Raw genomic sequence first — 23,372 nt, forward strand, 5'->3', positions numbered from 1 at the left:
TCATCATCCTAAACACAATATCCTTACACACTACCTTGCTTCCCTCCTCCCACTGCTCCCCAGGTTTACTCTATTTTACCTTCTTTTTTAAAACAAGGTCTTTCTATATTCTGGGTGGTCTTAAACTCACTATGTAGCCCAGGCTTGTGTCGAACATGTGGAATCCTCCTGCCTCAGTCTCCCTAGTGACTGGATTACAGGCAGCACCACATCTGGCCTCTATTTTACTTTCTGTCTATGAATTTGACTATTCTAGGCACCTCATTCAAGTAGAATCACATTATTTGGTTTGTGAGTGCTAGAGTCTCCTTTTAGAGATAGTTTTGTAGGTTCTTTGTGTCCTGAACAAAGAATTACTCAAAGCAGGACAAAATGTAGCAAGATTTCACTTTTCTGAAAATTAAGAAAAGAAATATGCTCTGCAGCCAGGCACAGTGGTGCTCACCAGGTATACACTGTGCACTATACACTGTGTCAATACTCACAAAACCACAGTAAGGCAAAACCATGTTCTTCTTTTCAGTATTGCATCACCAATTTGGTGTCTGGAACCCACTAGGCAGTCAACATTTATTTGTTGATGAAAGAATTAATGGATTTCTTAGGGAAAATGAATTACGGAATGCCAATCCTCTAGGTTTTTCTCTTAGAGCCAATGGACAGAAGATGACAAGAAGGCGGCCCTGGGTCCTCTGGATTTCCCTTGGTCCTTAGTAATAAAGCTAAAGAGTAGAGGCAAAGATGTGGACTCTGTCAGCTGAGAAAGAATAATCAAACTTTAACCTCCAAAGAGAAGTTTGATTCTCCGCTGGTTGATAGCCTAACCTCATTTATTTACGCAGCTTTTGTAATGCCTCCCTCTCTCATTTATAACACCTACTTACAACATTATAAAGCTTGTTATCCTTCCCTAGAGCCCAATTACCTCTAATCAACATCTCAAAATGTACAGATGTGAGCCAACAGCAGCCTTTATAGCAAGAAACAGTGGAATTAAAAAAAAATACAATCAGAAATGGCCAAATTTAGGCTTTTTTAGGAGGGAGGTTGGTTTTTAGAGACAGGGTCTCACTATATAGTTTCAACTGGCCTTGAACTCACTATGTAGCCCATGCTGGCTTGGAACTTGTTGTGATCCTCCTGCCTCAGCCTACTGTGTGCTAGCAATAAAAGCTTGTGCCACCGTGCCTGGCTGGTGGTGGTGAGGATTTGAGACTTCTCCAGCAGTTTAGGATACGATGATCTAGATCTGATGCCAACCTGAGGGCTGGGAGACAGGACGGTCAGTCTCCACTGAACTCTGTGCTGCTGTGTTCTTCACAGTGGCCTGCTCTCTTACTGCGGAGTGTACTCTTTTCCCTCATTTTAATTGTCCCAAACTCACTCTGGAGAGTATGCTTCTTTTTTTTAACCTTCAATGAATGTAAGACCTTGCTATCTTTTGTGCTTGTTTTGACGAGTTCTTTGTACAGGTCAGAAAGAATCTGGAAACTGCCTCTAGAAGGAGACTAACTCCAGAACCCCCAAATCCCAGTAAGAAATCCGTAAATTAACCTAATTGGTAAGGTAAATACACTATGGCCTTTCACTTGTAAATTGAGCTCTGCTTATTAGAGGTTCACAAACTCCACAGATTTCCACCCCCAAAACACATATACATTCCCAGGTCCATGATGTACCTCTTTCTCTTGAGCACTGGATCCTCAATAACTCTGCCTAATAAAATCTTTCTATGCCTCTCCCTGATGCATTCTGAAGTTCTTTTCTGCAACAAGAGCCCAGAACATACTCAGCAGGCTGAGGTGAGGTCCCTCCTCTCTCCAGGACAGAATCACTGTGCCCTCAGCTGCCATCTGAAAACTGGCCTCTGCAAATCTGTTGTAGATGCTGCCAAGATTGGAGATGGGCTAGCTAAAGCTTGGTTTCTTTCTGTAACACACCACAAGTCCAGAGTGAGCTTCTAATGAGGGTAGTGAGATCCACTGAGAAAACACCATGGAGACGAAGGGTAGGTGCGCTTTGTAACACACGGTACAAGGGGAGGGGGTACCAGCAGAGACCACCAGGCTCATGTGAAGGCAACATGGCATGCAATATATTGTGCCTGTGTGCAAACAAACAGAAAACGAAAAGACCTTCTGTGGGGAACAAAGAGAACTGTGCCCCTTTTTATAAGGATGGAAAGAAGGCAGGGGACATCAGGTGAGAAGATTTGAATAAACATCTGTGGTCAAAGTTCTCTGGCAGTCTTGCCCCTCAGTGGGAAAAGCCCTTGACGTGTCTGGTGTAGATTTTTGGCTATCTTCAGATGTCTCCAGGACCACAAGATTCCTGGCCCTTTCTTATCTCTCTTACGACATCCTACGCTTGCAAATGTAAGCTTGGAAGTTGAGCTGAGCTTCCGGCTGAGAACAGCGCCTCTGCTGGCAAACAGGTTGGGAACTGGCAGAGTCAGGCCCCACTGGAACCTCACATTGTTAGGAGAGATAATAATGGGAAACCACCACAGGGGCGAAGAGTAGGCATGCTTAAAAGTCATGTTTGCTAAAAACAAAGAAAGGAAGGAAGGAAGAAAGAGAGAGAGAGAGAGAGAGAGAGAGAGAGAGAGAGAGAGAGAGAGAAAGAAAGAGAGAGAGAGAGAAAGAGAGAGAGAAGGAAGGAAAGAAGAAAGAAAGACAGACAGACAGACAGACAGACAGAAAGACAAAACCCACAGCAACTCTTTACCTGGGCCTATATAGATGCACAGGGGGTAACTAAATCAGAACACAAAATGAACTTCATTATCTGTCTCTTTTATTACCTTAAAACTTTGTGTCAGATCCCTGCTCAGATCTACAGGTAAGTATGTGAGATTATTTAGGTACTGTCTCAAACTTGCAGAACAAGGTTGATTAGCCAAAATTTATATAACCTCTGTCATCATGCTTCAAGACTGAGAATATGAAGATGAGGAACATTCATCTACCAATGGATGCCTAATAGTCTCTAGTCACTGACCTAAAGCTACAGCTATTTTGGATTTCAACAGAGCCTCTGCAAAACTGAGACTGCTCCAAGCAGAAGTAATCTCTTACAGAGACCAGATTTCACCCTCAAGTGATAATCTCCTCCCTCGCTGCAAAACCAGAACCAAATTAAAAATCAACCATGCCCATCACATAGGAGGCTAAGGCAGAAGGATTACCTGGAGTTCAAGGCCAGCCTGAACTGCACAGCAAAACCCTTTCACAAAACAAAACAAGAAAGCAAAACAAAACAAAGCAAAACAGATCAACCAGATCCTAGCCTCCCTCAGCAATCCCACAAAAACTAGCTTCATTCCATGGTTGATAGGCCAGTCTGGTCTTCTTCATGAGAGCTGTGCTCCCATCAGTTGTTCAAACTGAAGTCACATCCCCATTTTGTCCAACTCAGCCTAATAAGCCAGTCTATGCCTTTTACCATCATGCCTTGGAATTCTTTTCTGTGACTAGATTTCAAGGACTTGACTGGGCTCAGCTTAGATCCCATCTCCTCTTTAGAGGAATCTCCTTAGTCCTAGTCCAGTGATATTAATACAGTTACACATTGCTTAATGATAGGAAAATAGTCCTAGAAATGTGTCTAATAGCAGTCTTGTCTTTATGCAAATATCACAGAGTACTGACACAGAGCTAGATAATATAACCTGCTATGCACACAAGCTATATGGTGCATCTTATGAATATTGCCATACAAACCTGTGCAGTATATTACTTTATTGGAACCACTGGCAGATGTTCAGTCAGGGGAATTGATACATGCTTATAATCCCAGCACTGAAGAGGCTGCGGCAGGAAGATCACTGAGAGTTCAAGGTCAGCCTTGGCTACACAGTAAGTTTCAGGCCTGTCTAAACTATTTAGTGAGAACTTGTCTCAAAAAAAAAAAAAAAAAAAAAAAAAAACCAAAAACAGAAAAGAAACTGTTGGCAATTGTAATACAATGCTAAGTATTTGTCAGTCTGAACATAGAAAAAGATTTAGTAAATATATTGGGTTTTTCAGCTTTGTGTAATCTTATGAGGCCACTGCTGCATACATTGACTGAAGGGAACATCATTGTGCGGCTCTCAGCTGTCTTTATGATATGACATTGTGTGTACACGAGGCTGACCATTCTAGGGCAGGGAATGTAGCTCAGTTGTGTAGCTTGTGCTTGGCATTTGAGAGGCTCTGGGTTCAATCTCCAGTACCAAAAAGCCCCCATATTCCAAAGAATTATTATTTTAGTAAATATGAGTACTTGATGCAAAATCACCAGGTGGCTTTGTGGCTTTGAAATGACCACCTGGAACTCAGGCTCTTTACCCCAGTTCTTCAACAAGTAGGTTTTAAAGGAAACTGGGATTTTAGAGGAAAAAACTGGTTATTTTGTATTTTACATTCCTCAAAACCTAGGAGCTTAGTAAGCAGTGTTGTGTGCAACTCCCTTTTCTGGGGAAGGAGCTGCATCTCCCAGTGCTGGAGGAAGTACAGTCTTTTCCAAAGCCTTAGCTCATTGTCTGTCTGCTGCATCTTGGGGCAGGCACCCCAGCTCTAGCTCCACTGCTTGAGCTGCTCACTAGAGTGGTAAACACAGCACCAGCAATGAATTAAAGATAATTACTGTACTGTGAAAAGGAAGATGTTTCACTGGACACTTTATTAGAAAGGGAGAAAATAGTTACTCTAATAAATCAGGATAAGAAGTTCCAGAAAGATGGTGGACTCATGGGCCCTTTGTTCTTGGTTGCTTTTATTGGGTGCCACAATACCCACCTCCACGTGGAGGTCGCTATAACCTGATTGGTTCCCTGGGCTGTTATAGATGGATCCTAAGATCCTATCTCCCCAAGATCCTAACCCCCCATGCCATTGTCTTCATGTACATTCCTAAGTGGTCCCACTTCTTGTCAGACCCTATTTCCAGAAAATGTATGGATTGGTTAGAAGGGTCCTTAACATTCGAGGTGGAGTTAGCAATGAAGGAAGGAGCTAGTACACCAATATAGTAGCCCTAGAGTAGAAAGACATCATACATATATACACACACACACACACACACACATACACACACACACACACATCTGTATATAGATGCACAAGTGTCCGTGTGTTTATAGCTTTCTCTTAAGCCGTTGCCCCTTGTGTCCTTTGCATTATATTTGAAGTGAGGGGCAGCTGTTTGATTCTGAGCACCTGGCTTCCCTTGTGCCCTGCCTGTCTACCTGTCTACTCCACTCTTGTCTTAGTAATTGCTTTCTTCAGTGGAAGTTTTTCTTCTTTGTTTTTTGCTTTGTTTTGAAACAGGGTCTTGTTGCCCAAGCTGGTCTCAAACTTGCAACAATTCTCTACTTCAGCCTTTTGACTGCTAGGATTACAGGCATGTGCCACTATGTCTGGCTCTTCCGTGAAGTTTTAATCCTTCCTACTTAGAATTAGCCAGAAAATCCAATGAAGCCCTTGTTGTGTACTTTTTCCTACTTACAGACTACACATCCCATCCCCATTTATTTATTTATTGTCTTTTTGAGACAGGCTCTCCCTATGCAGCTCAGGCTGGCCTTGGGCTCACTATATAGCCCAGGATGGTCTTGAACTCTCAACAATCCTCCTGCCTCAGCCTCCTGAGTGCTGGGATTACAGGCATGTGCCACCACACCTGGCTTATGTATTTATTTGTTTATTTGGTGGGGGGAGTTAGAGACAAGGTCTTGCTATGTAATGTGGGCTGGTTTTTAAACTCACTATGTAACCCAGACTAATCCTGAACTCAGTGTGATCCTTGTGCCTCAGCTTCCCCAGTGCTGGGATGGCAGATTTGTACCACCATGCCCGGGTTATTTTAATTCTTATCAAGACGGCTGGTCACCCAACTTTGTCTCAGGCCCTTTCCCTAGCTAGCCGTCTTACTCATAAGTTAACTAAATAAACTATTCTACAACCAGATGCCAGCCTGAGGAGTGGGGGACACAGAAGCACAGTCACCAGTAAGCTCTTAGCTGTTGTGTTCTTTCTAAGTGGGCCACTCTCATCCTGCAGAATATGCTTATCTTCCTACTTTTACTTAGTCCAAACTCGCTGTGCAGAGGATGTTTCTTTTCTACTTTTCTTTCTGTCTTTTTTTTGTAACAGGGATTGAACCCATAACCTCCTATTTGCCAGGCTGAGCTGAACCCCCTGCCCTCTTTTCCTACTTTTCAATAAACATATAACCTCACTACTTTTTGCATTTGTTTTGTCCAATTCTTTGTTCAAGACAAGAAGAATCTAGAAACTCCTTCTAGAAGGAGACTCTAGCACCCTGAAACCTGGTAACATCAGGATTACAGGCATATGCTACCAGGCCGGTCAATATTTTTTAATTTTAAAAGGACTGGGTTCTGTTGTAGCAAGTTTAAAAATAACAGAAAAGGTTATAAAAGAAACTAAACTGTGAAGTCCACCACTGAGACAAAACTATACACAATATGGAAGTATGTTCTCTCTTCTTTACTGAGATAATGCTGTATGTTAAATGTTATATTCTCATATCTCTATTGTCAGGAAAAACTGTAGAAAATTTTTAAAAAAGGATCACTTAATATCCTGTCTTCTGTCCCTCTCTGCTAAGTGACAGCAATGCAAATGACTCTGGCTCATAGAAATGCAAATAGTTATCTGTTGAGTGCAGAGACAAAAGATGTTCAAACTCCCCAGCGGATAGAATCAGGTTTGTGTCTATGTGTAAATTCATTAAAGTATTCCTGCCTGACCTATTCATGTGGGACTCTTTGTGTTCTCTTTTGAACTGATTATCATACTTTCCTGGCTTCTTCATTAACTGATGAGTTAAATTAAATCTTGTTGTGAGGTTAAACTGTCACCAACATTTAGGAACTTTGGGAAGTTAATAGTTAAATGGTACAGTGGACCATTCATTCCCTTAAATTGTCAACTGCAGAAGGCTCTGGCTTCTCTGCAGAGCCTTCCAAGTCCCTCTGCTGTATACAGGCGGATCTCAGTGTCTTTGGGGGACATTGGCCCAGGACTTCTCAATCCATAAAGGAAAGATGTTGTAACGCTCCTGCCAAAACTCTCTGAGGGTTAAATCTGTATCTGAGACCATCTGGAAGCACAAGGGCCAGCATTCAGGCCGTAATTCAAGACTTTTGGGCTATAATGAAAATGCCAGTCATTACCCAAACTGTTTGCATGTCAGGCTGGTTGTAATTTGAGGATCCACTGTATCTTATTTTAGTTTTTGTTTTTTATAATTGTCATAAGAACACATAACAAAAAACTTTCCATCTTACCTGTTTTTAAGTGTACAGTTAAATACACTTACATGTCTCTGTAACAGATCTTTAGAACTTTTCCATCTTGCAAAAGTGAAATGGCACATCTGTTAAATACTCTCTACTTCCCTTTCTTCAGGTCCTGGTAACCATTATTTCACTTTCTGTTTTTATGAATTTGACTGCTTTAAAGGCTTTATGTAGGTATTTGTCTTTTTGTGATTGGTTAATTTTACTTAGCACAATAGCCTCAAGATTCATAAATGTTAAAGCTCATGACAGAATTTCCTTACTATTTAAGACTGCTATTCTATTGTACATATGTAGCACACTTTGTTTATTCAACTATCCATCAGTGGGTATTTTGGGCTGTTTCCACCTATTGGCTGTTATGAACAATGCTGATGGAAACATGAAGTGTGGAAACATTTCTTCAGCATTCTAATTTCAATCTAGTATACGGGCTGGGATTTAGCTCAGTAGTCCAAGTACTTGCTTGGTAAGTGTGAGGTTGTGAATTTGATTCTTAGTGCAAAAAAAAAAAAAAAAAAATCACTCACCCATTAAATCTAATATACTCAAAAATGGAATTGCTGAATCATATTGTAATTCTATTTTATTTTTTTAGAAAATATACTGTTGTCCAGAATGATTGTACCATTTCACAATTCCACCAATAGTCCCAAAGGCTTTAATTTCTCATATCCTAATCAACATTGCTATTTTCTGGGTTTTATTTTGTGTAGTAACCATTCCAATGGGTTTGGGTTTGATTTGTACTTCTCTACTGATTAGTGATGCTATCTTTTCATGTGCTTCTGGCTATCTGGGCAACTTCTTTGAAGAAATGTCTATTTAAGCCATTTTGATAATTTTTCAAGGTTTTTAAAAAAATTTTGGAGTTGCGGGAGTTCTTTTTTGTATTCTACACATTAAGCCTTTATCTAACATGTGGCTTAAGGATTTTTAAAAAAATATTCTACAGATAGGCTATCATTTCACTATTGACCTCTCTGTCTTGGTTATTTTTTTCTCTTTGCTGGGACAAAATATCTGACAACCAAAATGAAAGAAGGAAAGGTTTATTTAACTCACTGTTGTGGAGGTTTCAGTCCAAATTAGCTGGCACAAAGACAAGGTGGCATGGCACTAGAGTAACACTTCAAGGCAGCAGCCAAAGCAAAAAGCAAAAACAACAACAACAAAAAAACTCTTCTGGCTTATATTGTACACAGGCCACCTCACTCCCTGCAGGGTAGGTGTGTAGCACTCACAAAATCTCCTTGCCTTCCTTTACACAGGCTGAGGATATTTACAAAGAACCTAGACTCTGCTGCTGAATCTCTCAGTTAAACTTCTAAACTCTCAAGTTGACACAATGTATCAACCATAACAATCAACCCCTTGTCAACTAGGTAACCAGACATATTTCTTTAAATCAGCCTCCAGATACAAAGGCATGCTTTTTCTTAGCATTTTACAATTTAACAATCCTTAAGAACCAGCATTAAGTCTATCAACATTATATTACATTAGAAACATAACATTTTGTCCTTGGACCCCCAAAGACTCATGCACATACCTTTATGCAAAAGGCATTTTAATCTAACAATTGCCAAAGTCCGAACAGTTTGAGTATTGCTGAAAAGTTCAAGTCTCAACTCTTCTCTAATAGGAAGGCAAACTCTTAACTGCATGAACCAGTACAAATGAAAACAAAGTTAAACACTTCCAACAAGCAAAGGCACAAGGTAAACATTCCCATTCCAAAAGTTACTAATAGGAGGGTACAAAAGATTGGGACAAAAGCCAGTCCAAAATCCAGCAAGGCAAACATTAAGTCCTGTAGTTTCATGTGCACCATGTAAGGCAATATATGGCAAACTGTGAGCTCCAAAGGGCTTGTGAGACTCCACCCCTATGGCACTTCTGGTGGTTACTGAACCCACAGCTGACCTCTTGGGCTGGATTTGCTCCCTCATTGCAAGTTTCCTTATAAGATGATATGTTTTCCTGCCTTTTCCCAACTTCTGCAGTGTCATGGTTTATGTCTGTGTCCCCCAGGCCTCATGAGTTTGCATTGTGAATTTGTGATGGTTCATTGTCTAGTGCTTGGATTGACGGTGTCAGTGCTCCACCCACATAGGGGTGGAGCCAGGATGTGATGTAATGGCAGGAAGAAGGTGTGTCTTGCTCTTTGCTGGTTCCTGTTTGCTGTTTGCAGCTGCCATGAACTGCGGTCCAGCCATGCCCGCCAGCCTTGGAGTCAACTGAGTGTGGACTGAAACCTCCAAAAACTGTGAGAAATAAACCTTTCCTTTCCCAACTTTGGGCTTCAGGTATTTTGTCTCAGCAATGAGTAAAAAATGATTAAGACATGGGGTCTCCACTGCACCTTTGGCTTCACACTCACAGCTTCACACACTGCCATCTCAGGGGCACATTGCCTGGCCTCCCAGGCCTTCTGAAGTTGGGGTGGAAGCCTTTTTAATATCAGAACCCTTGCATTCTGTATGTACCTAAAACCAGCACCATGTGGATGGATAATGCCGAGGTCTGCTGCCACTTGGAGCAGAGGTCAGGCTTTGCTCCCTCTTGGCTGTAGGGGTCAAGTGTCTGGATTGCTGAGCACTCTGAACCTGATACTGAGGAACAGATTCTCTATGCTATCTCCATTCTGGAACCTTATGGGGGCTCTGCCACCATTCTGGAACATGGTGCTTTGTGGCTTTTTTCTCAAAGCACAGTTTTTCACTTTTGCAGTTTGGAGGCTGTAAAAGTTCAAGACTTGCTGCTTTTTGTGATGCCTTCAGGCCATCTTTTCTATTCTGTTCCTTCTCAGCAATACAGATCTCAGCTATATTTTTATAGTCCACAGCTTTACTGGAGCTTCCTTTCTGGCCAAACTCATAAAGTTTTAAATTATTTTGCTGGGTGCTTTGCTCTTGATTTGCAACATAAATGTGGCTAAAAGCACCCAACATTCAACTGCCTTGAAATTTTCTTCTGTCGGATTAATCAGTCTGCTGCCCTTAATCTCCATCTCAGGCAAAGCCTCTGGACACATGCAAAATAGACTTCCTGCCAAGCCATAACATACACTGTGTGGAGTCCAGCAACCAATGCAGTCCTTCTTCACAGCAGAAACCTCCCAAGGTTGGTCTTTACTAGCAGGCTGTCAACCTTCCGGTCTCTTGAGCTTTGACCAGAATCTCCCATGCAGAACAGCCTAAGCTTTTCCAGTTCTATACATTCAGGTTACAGCTCTGAACTTTTCCAAACTCTTCCTGCAAGCCGTTCCCAAAGGCTCTTGATGTGGTCAGGTATGGTCATAGCAACAACCCCACTTCTCTGGGACCAAATTCTGTCTTGGTTACTTTTTTCTGGTTGCTGGGACAAAATACCTGAAACCCAAAATGAAGGAAGGAAAGGTTTATTTAACTCACTGTTGTGGAGGTTTCAGTCCATAATCAGCTGGCTCCAAGGCAGGTGGCATGGCACTGGGGCAACACTTCAAGGCATCAGCCAGAACAAAAAGAAAGAAACAAAACAAAACAAACACAAAAACCTCTTCTCTTGGTTTATATTGTATACAGGCTACCCCCCTCTCCCAGGGTGGATGTAGCATTCACAAAATCACTTTGCATAGGATGAGGATATTTATAAAGTAAGAACTCTGATTCCCTGCTGAGTCTCTGTTAAACTTATAAATTTCTCAAGTTGACACAGTGTATCAACCATAACACTGTCCTTTAATAAACAGAAAAATTTAAGTTTGACAGGATCTCAAGTTGACAAATGGGATTTATTTTATCTTCAAATTCTCCTGTAATTTTGAATTATTTTAATATTTACAGTGGAGCCACATTTTACCCAAATACTGGCTTCTGAAAGTTAAATGTTACGGCAAAAATAATTTTTTAATTAGAAAAATAATACTCTGCCTTTTTTTTAAATACCATTCTAAGGAATAAATACTCTGTATCCTGATCTCACAATCTACAAATGGATGATAACCCATAGCTTGAAATCATCACCTTAAATCACACATAAGATATTAATAGTATTGTCTGTAGCTGATATTATCTATTGGGTTAACTTTCTCAGTGCTTTTCTGTAGAACAAAATTAATTTTGCCATTTGTTCCTTAAAGACAAAGTAAGGTCCATCATACTCACACAGCCCCTCTCTCAGGGCTGGGGATTGACCCAGCACCTCACACATGTGAGCCAAGTATTTTAACTACATCTTCCACTTCATCATCACGTGTTTGTTTATTTGTTCAGAGACAGTCTTACTGTTCAGACTGAATTTAAACTTACTATGCAGCTCAGGTTGGCTTAGATGTCACAGAGATCCCTGCCTCCACTTCCTGTGTGCTGGAATTGCAGCCACATACCCTATGGCCAGCACTCATTCTAAGACCTCTGAACAGTGGCCATGATATACACGTAACAGGAATAAGTGTTGAGTAATTTTCCTCATTTTTAAAAAAAATTTTTTAAAAAATATTTTACTTAAAAAGAAAAAGAGAAAAAAAAGCAGAACAAAACAAAACAGTGTCAGGGTACAAGTAATTCAGAACTACAGAAAAGCAAAAAAACAAAAAACAGTATGCTATCCCCAGTTAATAGATTACTCGCTATCATCTTAGAAACAGTGTTTCAAGTCACAGGATCAAAGCACACAAAGTGAACATTCAAACAGTGAGACTGCAAGCAGTTGTGTTCAGTAATTCAATCCAAACTATTAATATGGTCTTCTATGCAACACACCTAAACACCCTTGCTATTGTATCCTTCAGGGCATTTTTCTTTCCCTCTCTTTATTACAACAAAATTTACACATTTTGGGCTTTATTGCTCCCTTAGATCTTATTACTTTTTTTTTGTAAGAGAATAAAATCAAGCATGATGAAACAAAGCTGTCAGTCAAAACCAAGGATAGACATAGCACATGATGTAAAAACAGAGTACAAGGTTATCAACAATGGTTACCATAATGCCTCTTGTATCCTTAAGACGAATTGTCTATCTCTTTAGGTATTATAGAGTTAAATATAACAGTAGAGAACAAGACCAATATAACCTAAACTTTGTAAATCTTACAGCACCTCAAAAGAGGATAATAGTCAAACCGGAATGGGCATCATAGTGAATCTTATTGCCTTTATAGTAGTTGCCTATACTCTGATACTTGATACTTTCATACAGAGCAGAATAGAGTCTAATCAGTCATAACAAGATAATGGGGGTATTACAGGACTTCAAGTTGATAGGAAATCAAAAAAGTTACTATAATATATCCTGCTAGATTTTTTATTTTTTCCTCTTAGTTTGAAAAAGGAATTTAAAAAATTAAGTAATTTTTTAATGAATAAGGGAGAGGATGAGATAAAAGGGGGCATAACAACATAACAATACAGGTTAAAGCATGACACTTTCAGCAACCTAGTGCTTCACCACCAAATAACCTGACTTAATAGTAGTTACCATAGTGTCTTTTTCTTTGAAATATTTGAATATAACTTCATATGCTATAGCATCAAACATATCAAGACTGTGTAACACCATTCAAGTAGATGAAAGCATTGTAGAGTACTTAGAACCAGCTAATAGAAAAAATGATCAATGCTTTCTATATTATCTCTTTGCCTATAACAGTTTTTGTTTATACTACCACATATGATAAAATCCAGCAAGTTACAACATGATAAAATCAATGGAGACAGAAGAGCCATAGTTTGGTGCGGCTTTAAGACAAGATGGTATTAAATCAGCACTAGCTATTATGATGTGTTATTTTCTTCAAAGTAGCTATTCATTGCATCACAGGCCATAATATCAAACAGCCCAGAATAAAGCCATTCCAATTAATGAGTGAAAATGTTATAAGGCTTCAAGGCCACATAATGGGGAATCATGGTTATCATGTACTTTTATATATTTGAATCATTTCCTTCTCTAGGGAAACTATTCGGTGTTCACAGATGCGAGTTTGATTTATTTCACTTATGAGTATGGTTTCAAGCTGCACCCATTTATTGATAAATACCTCAATGTGATACTTCTTTATAGCTGAGTAGTACTCCATTGTATAGAAATACCACAACTTTTTATCCATTCCTCAGTTGATGGACATTTGGGTTATTTCCAAGACCTGGCAATTACAAATTGTGCTGCTATAAACATAGGTGCGCATGTATCACTGTGGTATGATGCTTTCAGTTCTTCTGGGAAGATGCCTAGAAGTGGAATAGCTGGAACAAATGGGACTTCCAATCCCAGCTTTTTGAGAAATCTCCAGACTGACCTCCACAGTGGTTGTACCAGTCTACACTCGCACCAACAGTGTAGGAGAGTTCCTTTTTCCCCACAGCCTCTCCAGCACTTGTTGTTGTTGGTTTTCTTGATCCTGGCCATCCTTTCAGGAGTGAGATGGAATCTCAGTGTGGTTTTAATTTGCATTTCCCTAATAACCAATGATGATGAACATTTTTTAATTTTCCTCATTTAAAAAAATTTTATTTAAAGAAAGACTAACCAAAACAGAAAATGGGTAGAAATAATACATACATTTAGAGAAAAAATAAACAGTAAGAAATCACTAGTTGATGTTTACATAGTGTACTTTTACAAATAGTTGTTCAAGATACAAAAGTAAACATATAAAGTGGGAATTCAAACAGCGAGACTGCAAACAGTTCTGTTCAATTGTCCAACAAAACCTTAGTAACATGGTTGTCAATCCTATACACTTAAACATACATGCAGTTATCCATATCTTCATTTATGTTGAGATTAAACAAACTAAAGCAGGTTAAAGTCATTCTGAACAAAGAATAATAGTATTGCTGGATTTCACATCATGACACTCCACGATCAGCACTGGGTACTGTAGTGCCTTTTTAAAAAAAAATTTTTTTTTAAAGAAAGATTAAACAAAACAGAAAATGGGTAGAAATAATACATACTTTCAAAGAAAAAAATAAACAGTAAGAGGGGCTGGGGATTTAGCTCAGTGGCATAAGTGCCTGCCTTGTAAGCAGGCAGTTGTGAGTTCGATCCCCAGTACTGGTAAAAACGAAAAAGACAAAAAAATAAAAATAAAAATAAATAAACTGTAAGAAATCATTAGTTGATGATTACAGATTGTTCTCTTACAAATAGTTATTCAAGGGCTGGGGATTTAGCTCAGCAGCATATGCACCTGCCTTGCAAGCAGGCAGTCGTGAGTTCGATCCCTGGTACCGATAAAAAGAAAAAAAAAAAAAAAAACAAATAGTTATTCAAGATACTAAAGTGGAGCATATAAAGTGGGAATTCAAACAGCAAGACTGCAACCAGTTCTGTTCAACTATCCAAAAAAACTTCGTAATATGGTTATCAATCCTATACACTTAAACATACATGCAGTTATCTATATCTTCAATTATGTTGAGATTGAACAAACCCAAGCAGGCTAATATCACTCTAAACAAACATTAATACTATTGCTGGGTTTTACATTATGACACCCCAGTATTAGCACTGGGTACTGTAGTGTCTCTTTTTTTCCAAAGTATCTGTTCATTTCATCATATGTCATAAGATCAGTTTTCATAAACTGTTTATACATTCTACACACGCATGAGTCTTAACATGTATTTCTATCCTTTCTATATTAGAGGGAGAAACAAAACAAAGCAAGGCAAAACAAAACATATTCCTATATGTTTGAAACATATGAAATGAAAAAGACACATAAGACCATTGTACAAGGAGTTCTATCATAATTTCTGTGTTGTCTCTTATTATCTTCAATAGAATTGGCTATATCATCAGACATAGTATAATTCAATATATCAGTACATAACAGTATTAATAAAAACACAACTTTGTATATAGTTATAAATCTTCAAAAACGGACAGTTATCAAACCAGAATGTGTATTGTAGAGTCTTGTCATCTTCAGGGTAGTTGCCTATACTCTCAGACTTGATACTATCAATCATACCAGTTTTGAGTAAAATCTGTCGATCCCAAACAGCAATCAAACAAACCAGATTTAACTAAGATCAGTCATTATAAAAGAGTATAAGTCATACAGGGCTCCAGATTAAGATAATAGGAAGTTAAAGATGATTACTGTGCTATATCCTGATGTTTTGGGGATAGCTGTCTGTGCCCTCAAATCTAATGCAAGTAGACAAACTGGGACAAAATAAAATTTATCTAAGCAGAGTGGTGCAAGTAATGTGGGTTTTAAATCCTGATACACTATTAACAGTATCTTCTGCCATCTTTTTTAAGACCCTCCTTCCCCTTTCACTTCTCAAGGGTACACTGTGAATTTTTGGGTCTGACTAAGACCCTTGGTTTTAAATTGGGGGCGGGGGGCAACCTGGTACTTACCCAAGTGGTTCCAAACCTTCTCTCTCCTGGACTTGATCTCTAATTGTATTCCTTTACCTATTAAAGCCTGTCTTTTCAACCTATCCACAAATACTAGTCTAGTTGCCCCTATTACTCTCTGGTTCTCTGTTACATAGAGCATTGTTTTCTCATGTTTGATTTTCAGTCCATGTACTCTTTTTCATGTTAATTATATTTCCTATAAATAGCATCTCGGTGAACCCTACCTCCTGATCTACTACATGAGTGGTTCTTTTTTTTTAATTTAGTGTATCAAGGCCATCTATATTAGAGATTATAACCAACCTTCTCTGCCTCATTTCTGTTATGCTCTTTTTTTTGCCATCAGTTGTCTGCTTATCTTCTTCATTCTGTTTTCTGCTCCATTAATTGAGGCCTCTCTGCCACTGTTCCTGGAGTCCTAGTACTTTTCTCTCTCTCTCTCTAGAATGCCCTGAAGTATTCTCTGGAGAGTTGGATTGGTGGTTGCAAATTTCCCAAGTTTCTCTTTGTCTTGGAAGCATTTTGTTTCTCCATTAATTTCTAGAGACAGTTTAGCAGAGTATATCAATCTGGGCTGGAAGTTATTTTCTTTTGGGACTTGGAATATTTCACTCTAGGCTCTTCTTAACTTAATGGTTTGTGTTGAGAAGTCTGCCATTATTCTGATGGGCCTTCCTTTGTAGGTGATCTGTTTCTTGTCTCTAACAGCTTTTGATATTCTGTTCTTATATTGAATTTCGGGAATCTTGATTATTATATGCCTGGGTGTAGCTCTGTTTTGGTTGTAGGTGGCTGGAGTTCTGTATGCCTCATACATCTGAATATCATTTCCTTTTCCCATGTTTGGAAAGTTTTCCTTAATTATTTCTGTGAATAATCTTTGTAGTTCTTTTGTTTGTACCCTTGCTTCTTCATTCACATTCTTTATTCTCAAGTTATAGATCCTCTTGTCGTCTTCTAGCCTTTGTATTGTTACTGCTTGTTTCCTTGTTATTTTTAAAAAGTTTTTGCTTTCCTAATCCCACATTGCAAAACTGTCCTCCAGTTTGGACAATCTACCCTTAGTTTCTTTCAAGCAGATTTGCTGTCCTTCCATAGAGTTTTTAATTTCCTGGTGATCTCTTTCAATCTGCATCATGTATTCTATATTTTCTTTATAGTCTTCATCAAATGGTTCTCTCCTTTGTTTGAATTCCTCCCTTCTTCTGTCTGTGTCTTCTTGAGGGGTGCTTGGCATCTCTTTTATTAATCTTCTTATATCTTGCTTTACTTGGCTAACTATTTCACTTTTGAACTCATCTATGAGATCCCGAAGATATCTCTTTATGTCCACTTGTGCCGTGTCTGATAGTGCATGTTTGCTGTTCTCATTCTCCTTTGTATTTACCTGTGTTGGATCAATGTTCTCAGGGTTGGGCCCTGGGGACTTTTTCTTATTGTTTCCTCTTCCCATCTTTTTCGTTTCTTCCAGGAGGCCTCAGTTTCTTTCTTTGTTGGTTACAATTCTTCTGAAGCATGCTGGCTAGGTAACCCTTCCCATTGCAGTGTGCTAATGAGTTGCAAACAGGGGCAGTGTATGCTGGCCCCTCCCCTCTGGATCAGTCAAGCTGCTGAGGCCTGCACTGTATTACTATGCTCCACTGCCCCTCCAGGTGAGTCAAACTTCTGAGGTCTTCAGTGCATTACTGTGTGCTGTTGCTGTAGGGAATTAATTTTGGATAACCTATTGGGTCTCAGCCAAGTCATGTGACCCAGGCCTAGCTCATTCCACCAATCCCATTTGAGAAGGGAACAACTGACTGAAGTCACTGCTGCCCCTTGTACTTGCCAGTCCTGCCTGGTCCCAGAATGTCATCCACTGGAGCCCCCCTTTCTGTGGAATGGCTCCACTCCCATCACTCACCACAGGTCAATGCAGGCTCCCCACCAGCTCAGCTCTCCATTTGGCTGGCTGACCCCCGACCTCAGTGTGACTGTGCCTCTAGTGAGTAGAAGCGATGGGACCTTGGATGGCTCAGCAAGTCGCCCGCTGCATCGGGAGCACTGAACCTTTAGCTGTTCCAATAATAGCACCAGGACTGTATGTTTGAATGGTTCTTCTCACCTTAGTTTCTTCTTGGGATGAGAGAATTAATCTCCCTCTGTTCAGGGCTCCCCACATGTATTATGTTGAATTCTAAGTTGATTAACTCAGGGAGCCTCTGTAGCCTGCTGTTATCTATCCACCATCTTTGCTTGAATCCTCCTCATTTTTTTCTTGACCATTCTCAGTTGTCTGAGAATGCTCAGTAACAAAAGTAACAAATGCTCATTTTCATAGATTAAATTTAACTATGATTCAAATCTATTGAATTTGCTACTTTTGATTCCAAATCTAGAAACTCTATTTATCTTTTGGCCATTTGGAACATCTAAGGTTTTCTTGTCAAGCTACATATATAAATGCTAAACTTTGAGAGATAGAATAAAAATACCCATAGAAGTTTGTCCCACAAACAGTCTAGGGAGCTAGACAAGAGCTTTGTAGTGACCCACACAGAATGGTAATGACTTGATTAAGGGCTTCTGCTGTCCTTCACCTGTTCCTGCCAACTTCCAATCAGCAAAAGTGAAATATACTCCCCAAACCAATCCCCCAAGATGTCTTGGTTCTGCTTAGCCAGCCTCCAGCTTCCCTATGCCAAAAATTCCACAAGAACATATACAAAACCTTCCTTTTTTATTTGCTTCAGTTTTGGTGAGGTTTGTTTGTTTGAGACAGGGAATTGCTATGCAGTTAGTCCAGGCCAGCCTTGAGCTCACTGTATAGTCCAGGCAAGCCTTAAACTTGCAGCTCCCTGAGTGCTGGAATCACAGGCTTGCACTACCATACTTGCCTAAATCTTCCCTTTTTTGCCCTGCTAACCTTTTTCATTTGCTTTTCTTGTAATCCAAAAACAAGCTCTTACACCCCCAACCTCAAGTCCAAAAATGGGGCAAGACATGTTTTTAAAAAGCAGTGCTGATTTATTTTATACTGGACCCAGTGACACAGTGCAGTTGGAGTTTGCAAAAGCTGTGTGTCTCCCTCAAAATTTTCCAGACTTTTTGTAGAAAGCATGGTTTATAAAGTAAGGGGTTATGGGCATGGATCAGGAAATCTGCTAAGGAATGAGAAAGACCTTTGTTTCCCTTTGCAGAGGACAGAGAAGTCTAGCAGGAATTAACAATCCTTTGTCAATTTATTTTAGCACTCAATTTTAGATAACATCTATTGTTTGCAGAGGGCAGTAATGATTAACATATCAATTAAGTCAGGTTCCCAGGGGTTTACAGTTCTTTACAGAGGGGAGCATTGATTAACATATCAATTAGGTCACCCAGAAAAAATGATGCATACAGAACAGTATGGTGGCATTACAGGTACTTTGGTTATATAACTTAGGCATAACACAAACATAACGAAGCTCTTTTTGCTAGTGTACAGCACTTTGATTCTCTGTCAAAAGCAGGAGGGGCTGGGGATTTAGCTCAGCGGCATAAGCGCCTGCCTTGCAAGCAGGCAGTCATGAGTTTGATCCCTGCTACCAGTAAAAATACAAAAAAAAAAAAAAAAAAAAAAACAGGAAAGAGTGAATGATTCCTTTGGTATACCAAGTTTAAATTCTCATTTAGATAGGTCTTTATTTCTACACTGTACATGCTGTAAATCCTTTTTCTTACAGAAAATCTGATTTTTAATTTTTATTAGTACCTGTTTGCAGTACATATGATTACATGCAGTGTGAGGAATTGGTATTGATATAGGGGAATGAAACTCCCAACCTACTATGTCCGTGAGTTGGTGTTCTCTAAAATTGAACAATAAATTTTAGGAACAATGGAGGTTAAGGTAGAATACATTTATTGAGAGAAAGAAAGCTTCTGTTTGAGAGAGACAGAAGGGGTCTCAAGCGAGTTGCCAGGGACTTTGTCTTTTCCAGGGATTTTTATAGAGCAAAGAGATGGGTACAATGTGGGGAAAACTGGGAACTCACAAGTCAGATGGGCATAAGGTGGGACAGAACTATGGTTAACCAGTTAGGTAAAATTGATTACATTAGGGACAAATGGGGAAGCGAGTCACATAGAAAGCAGGCATTCTTGGAGAGCAGTGACTCTTCCCTAGGAGGTTGGAATGGTGATTCTGGCTTACTCAGGGTGGTAGGGAGCTATTTAGAATATCAATCCTTAGGATATTAATGCATTTGTTTGATCTTTTGTGTTGAGGGCTGGTCCACAGCAGGAGGTGTCTGTCTCCCCCACAGTTGCAAGATACCTAGGCTTTTGCACTGGCTCCTCCAAGGACCCAGCCCTGTTTCACTGCCTATAATATTTCTAACTCAACTGCCTATAACAGTATGTGCATATAATACATCTCTTTTTTTTTTTTTTTTTGTCTTTTTCCTTTTTTATCGGTACTGGGATTTGAACTCATGACTGCCAGCTTGCAAGGCAGGTGCTTATGCTGCTGAGCTAAATCCCCAGCCCCCTTCTAAGACATCTCAATCCTTTTGCAAATCATTTTCATACTTGGTTGCTTATCTTTAATTTTTGACTTTTTTTTGTACCAGGGATCAAACTTACAACCTCACATTTGCCAGGCAGGTGCTTATGCCACTGAGCTATATCCCCAGCCCCATTATCTTTAATTTTTAATGATTTTCATGTCAGTCTGATTTTTTTATGATGCTCTTAACATACATGATTTAAATTTCAACTTTTCAGTAGAGTGACTTTATGTTGTTCTTTTGCATAGCAAATCCTTCCATAAAGATAGGAGAGTAAATACATATATTAGCCTTTGCTCTTTTCTTGACTTCCCTCATAAGGAGAAAATAAGGGCATAAACCCACACAGAAATGGCAAAGAAAATGAGTAGGCATTTTCCCTAGACAGCTGATTTCCAGAATAATAGTAGCCAGACTTGTGTTTTCAAGGCAGAAAATTGGAAATATCTTCCTGAATAATGAAAATAGCAATAGCAAATGCTTATTTAGTACTTACTGTAGCAAGATACTGTTTTACATAGGTAAATGCATTTACTTCTCACATTAACTCTATGAATCATTCTCATTTTACAGATAAACTGAGGCCCAGAGAGTTTAAGCAAATTTAACAAATGAGTGATCAACTGTGAATTTGAACCCAAGAAATCTTAAAAATGTCTACTGTCTCTTCTTTAGGGGAGACACTGAAGCAAGTGTTTCTCACAAAATGGCCTATGTTCTCTAAAGAACCCCCAGTTGAAAAGACTTCCTCATACCCAAAGCTGCCTATCAGTTTCCTGTTGCTCTTGGGTTTAATCTCTAGTATTATCATAGGCAGCTAAATCAGGTAGAAATATCAGGCTGTCATACAGGGAGAGGCCCTCCAGGGCCTCAGTGCAGAAGATAAGCTACACTACCACTGTGGGTTGAGGTGCATTCATTGAGGGCCAGGCCTCAAGACAAAGGCAAAATGGCCACATCTACATACTCCTCAAGGGATAAACAATAATGATAGGTATTCTAAATAAGCATTAGTCACCCGAGTGAGTGACAAGACCTCTTGACCCATCCTTTCCAAGACAGGTCCCTATTCACTCTTGCTACATGACTTGCATCCCTGCTGGCAATATTACCTAGGCAGCTACACTTGGTCGCAGTCCCCACCTCCCACCAACTGTACTTGTAACCTTATTGGTTGACCATAGTTTTGTCCCACCTTTACCCACCTCATGGTTTTGTACCCACCTGTGATTTGAGTCTATAAAAACCTTCCTTAGAGAAGTGGGCTTCTGGGCACCCAATTTCTGCATCCTCTCCTGTCCTTCTCAGGCAGGAGCTGTCCTTCCCTCAATAAGATTTCCTACTGCTAACTTCTGTTGTTCGTCAGAAATTCTTCTTCCATTTTGGGGAATACAAACCTGCCACATCAGACATCCAGCTGATTACAAGTTGTAACATTTCCCTTATATCATTTAGAGGGCCTATGTCATTCCTGTATCAGTACCATAACAACAATAGCAACAATAAAAAGCCTAGAAGTTTTTTCCCTCTTATTGTGAAATATATCTGATCAAATACTAATGTGTATGTGACATAATTTATCTCTTAATCCATTGATGGATATTTGGCATGTTTCCAGTTTTTCTGAGAAAAAATTGTAATACAAATAATCTTCAAATATTAATATGGAGGTTGCTGTCAAGTTTGGCTTAGTCCATGAGATTACTGTAGTTATTTCCATAAAGCATTTGACTCAGTATGACCCATCATTAATTCATCATGAGCCATTACTTTGAGATGTTAGGATAATTTAGATTCATCTAACCCCAAACCAAGTGTATTTACAAGTATTTATGTATTTACAAATATTACTTCTTTTTTATTTTTATTATTTTGGTATCAGGGGATCAAACTTACAATGTTGCACTTGCCAGGCAGGGGCTATGCCACTGAGCTATATCCCCAGTCCCTAGTATTGGGTCTTGATTATGGTACACACCAAGTGCAAACAAGTAGTGTGCACAGGCCTGCTTCCTCAGAGTAGCAACTGTGCTTTTGAAACAGGGCACTGGATAGAGGAGACCACTTTTGGTCTTGGCCTTTTATAAAACCTGCACCATGTCCCAGGGATCTAGCACAGTGGTATAAGCACCTGCCTGAAAAGCATAATGTGAGTTCAATCTCTGGTACAAAACAAACAAAAAAACCAAAAAACCTGCACCCTACTATTGGGCTAGGGTGAGGACACACTGGGTCCTCTCCAGTATTCTTGGCATGCTGTTCTGAGGTAAAGATGCCTTGTAACTAAGGCTGGTATAAGAAAAGAGCCCTGGAGTTTAAGATCCTTGCTCTGGCTTGGCCAGGGAACTCGATAGCTTCCTGGTGCACTGGACCAGTTCAGTGGGTCTTGAGCCTGCCTGCACCAACTGCCCCTCTTCCTGCTGTGTTTGGCAGACTGGGCCTTTTGGGGCTGCCTGTGCCCTAAATTCTGGAAACTGGATGACCTGGGGTGAGTATCCCTGCACCATCCCCTGAACCCAGGGAATTTAAGATCCTCGTGCTGGCCCAGCCAGGGAACTCCATGGCTTCCTGCTGCACTGGATGATCTCAGTGGGTCTTGAGCCAGCCTGCACCAACTTCCCTGCTACCTGCCATGCTTGGTGGATTCTGGACTTTTGGGCCTGCTGGTGCCCTCAGTTCCGGAGGCTGGGCGGCCTGGGGTGAGTGCCCCTGCACCATTCCCCAAGCTCAGGGAGTTTAAGATCCTCACTTCAGCCCTGGCCAGGGAACTCCACAACTTCCTGCTGCACTGGACCAGCTCAGCGGGTCTTGAGCCTGCCTGCATCAACTTCCCCACTTCCTGCTGTGCTTGGCAGACTCTGGGGATTTGGGCTTGCCTGTGCCATAAATTCTGGAAACTGAGCAGCCTGAGGTGAGTGTCCCTGCACCATCATGAACCCAGGAGTTTGGGATCATTGCTCCCACCAGCCAAAGAACTTCACAGCTTCCTGCCACACTCAACCTGCCCTGCAGGGCTTGGGCCTTCCTGCTCCATCCCCAGTGACCCTCTCAATCCAGGGAACTGCGTGGCCAGAGTCCCAGGAACTGAGGGCATAGAAGAGGATTTCCAATAGGCCCTTGGGAAGCCTTGGAATAACACTTGAAACACAGAAATATAGGAAAATGACA

The 23,372-nt window shown here is 40.2% G+C and overlaps 1 long non-coding RNA gene across 1 annotated transcript in view; it reads right to left on the bottom strand.

The window, feature by feature from the left end:
* Positions 1–7,877: 7,877 nt before the first annotated feature.
* The window catches only part of LOC134475255 (uncharacterized), a 39,673-nt gene continuing 24,178 nt past the window's right edge, over positions 7,878–23,372 (bottom strand). The window contains exon 2 of the long non-coding RNA XR_010046312.1: positions 7,878–10,683. This is a non-coding gene — a long non-coding RNA (uncharacterized LOC134475255). The remainder of the gene's footprint in view (positions 10,684–23,372) is intronic.

The sequence above is a fragment of the Cavia porcellus genome, unplaced genomic scaffold (assembly GCF_034190915.1).
Source record: "Cavia porcellus strain 051 isolate PalLab524CR breed Dunkin Hartley unplaced genomic scaffold, mCavPor4.1 scaffold_2, whole genome shotgun sequence".
NCBI classification, from domain to species: domain Eukaryota; kingdom Metazoa; phylum Chordata; class Mammalia; order Rodentia; family Caviidae; genus Cavia; species Cavia porcellus.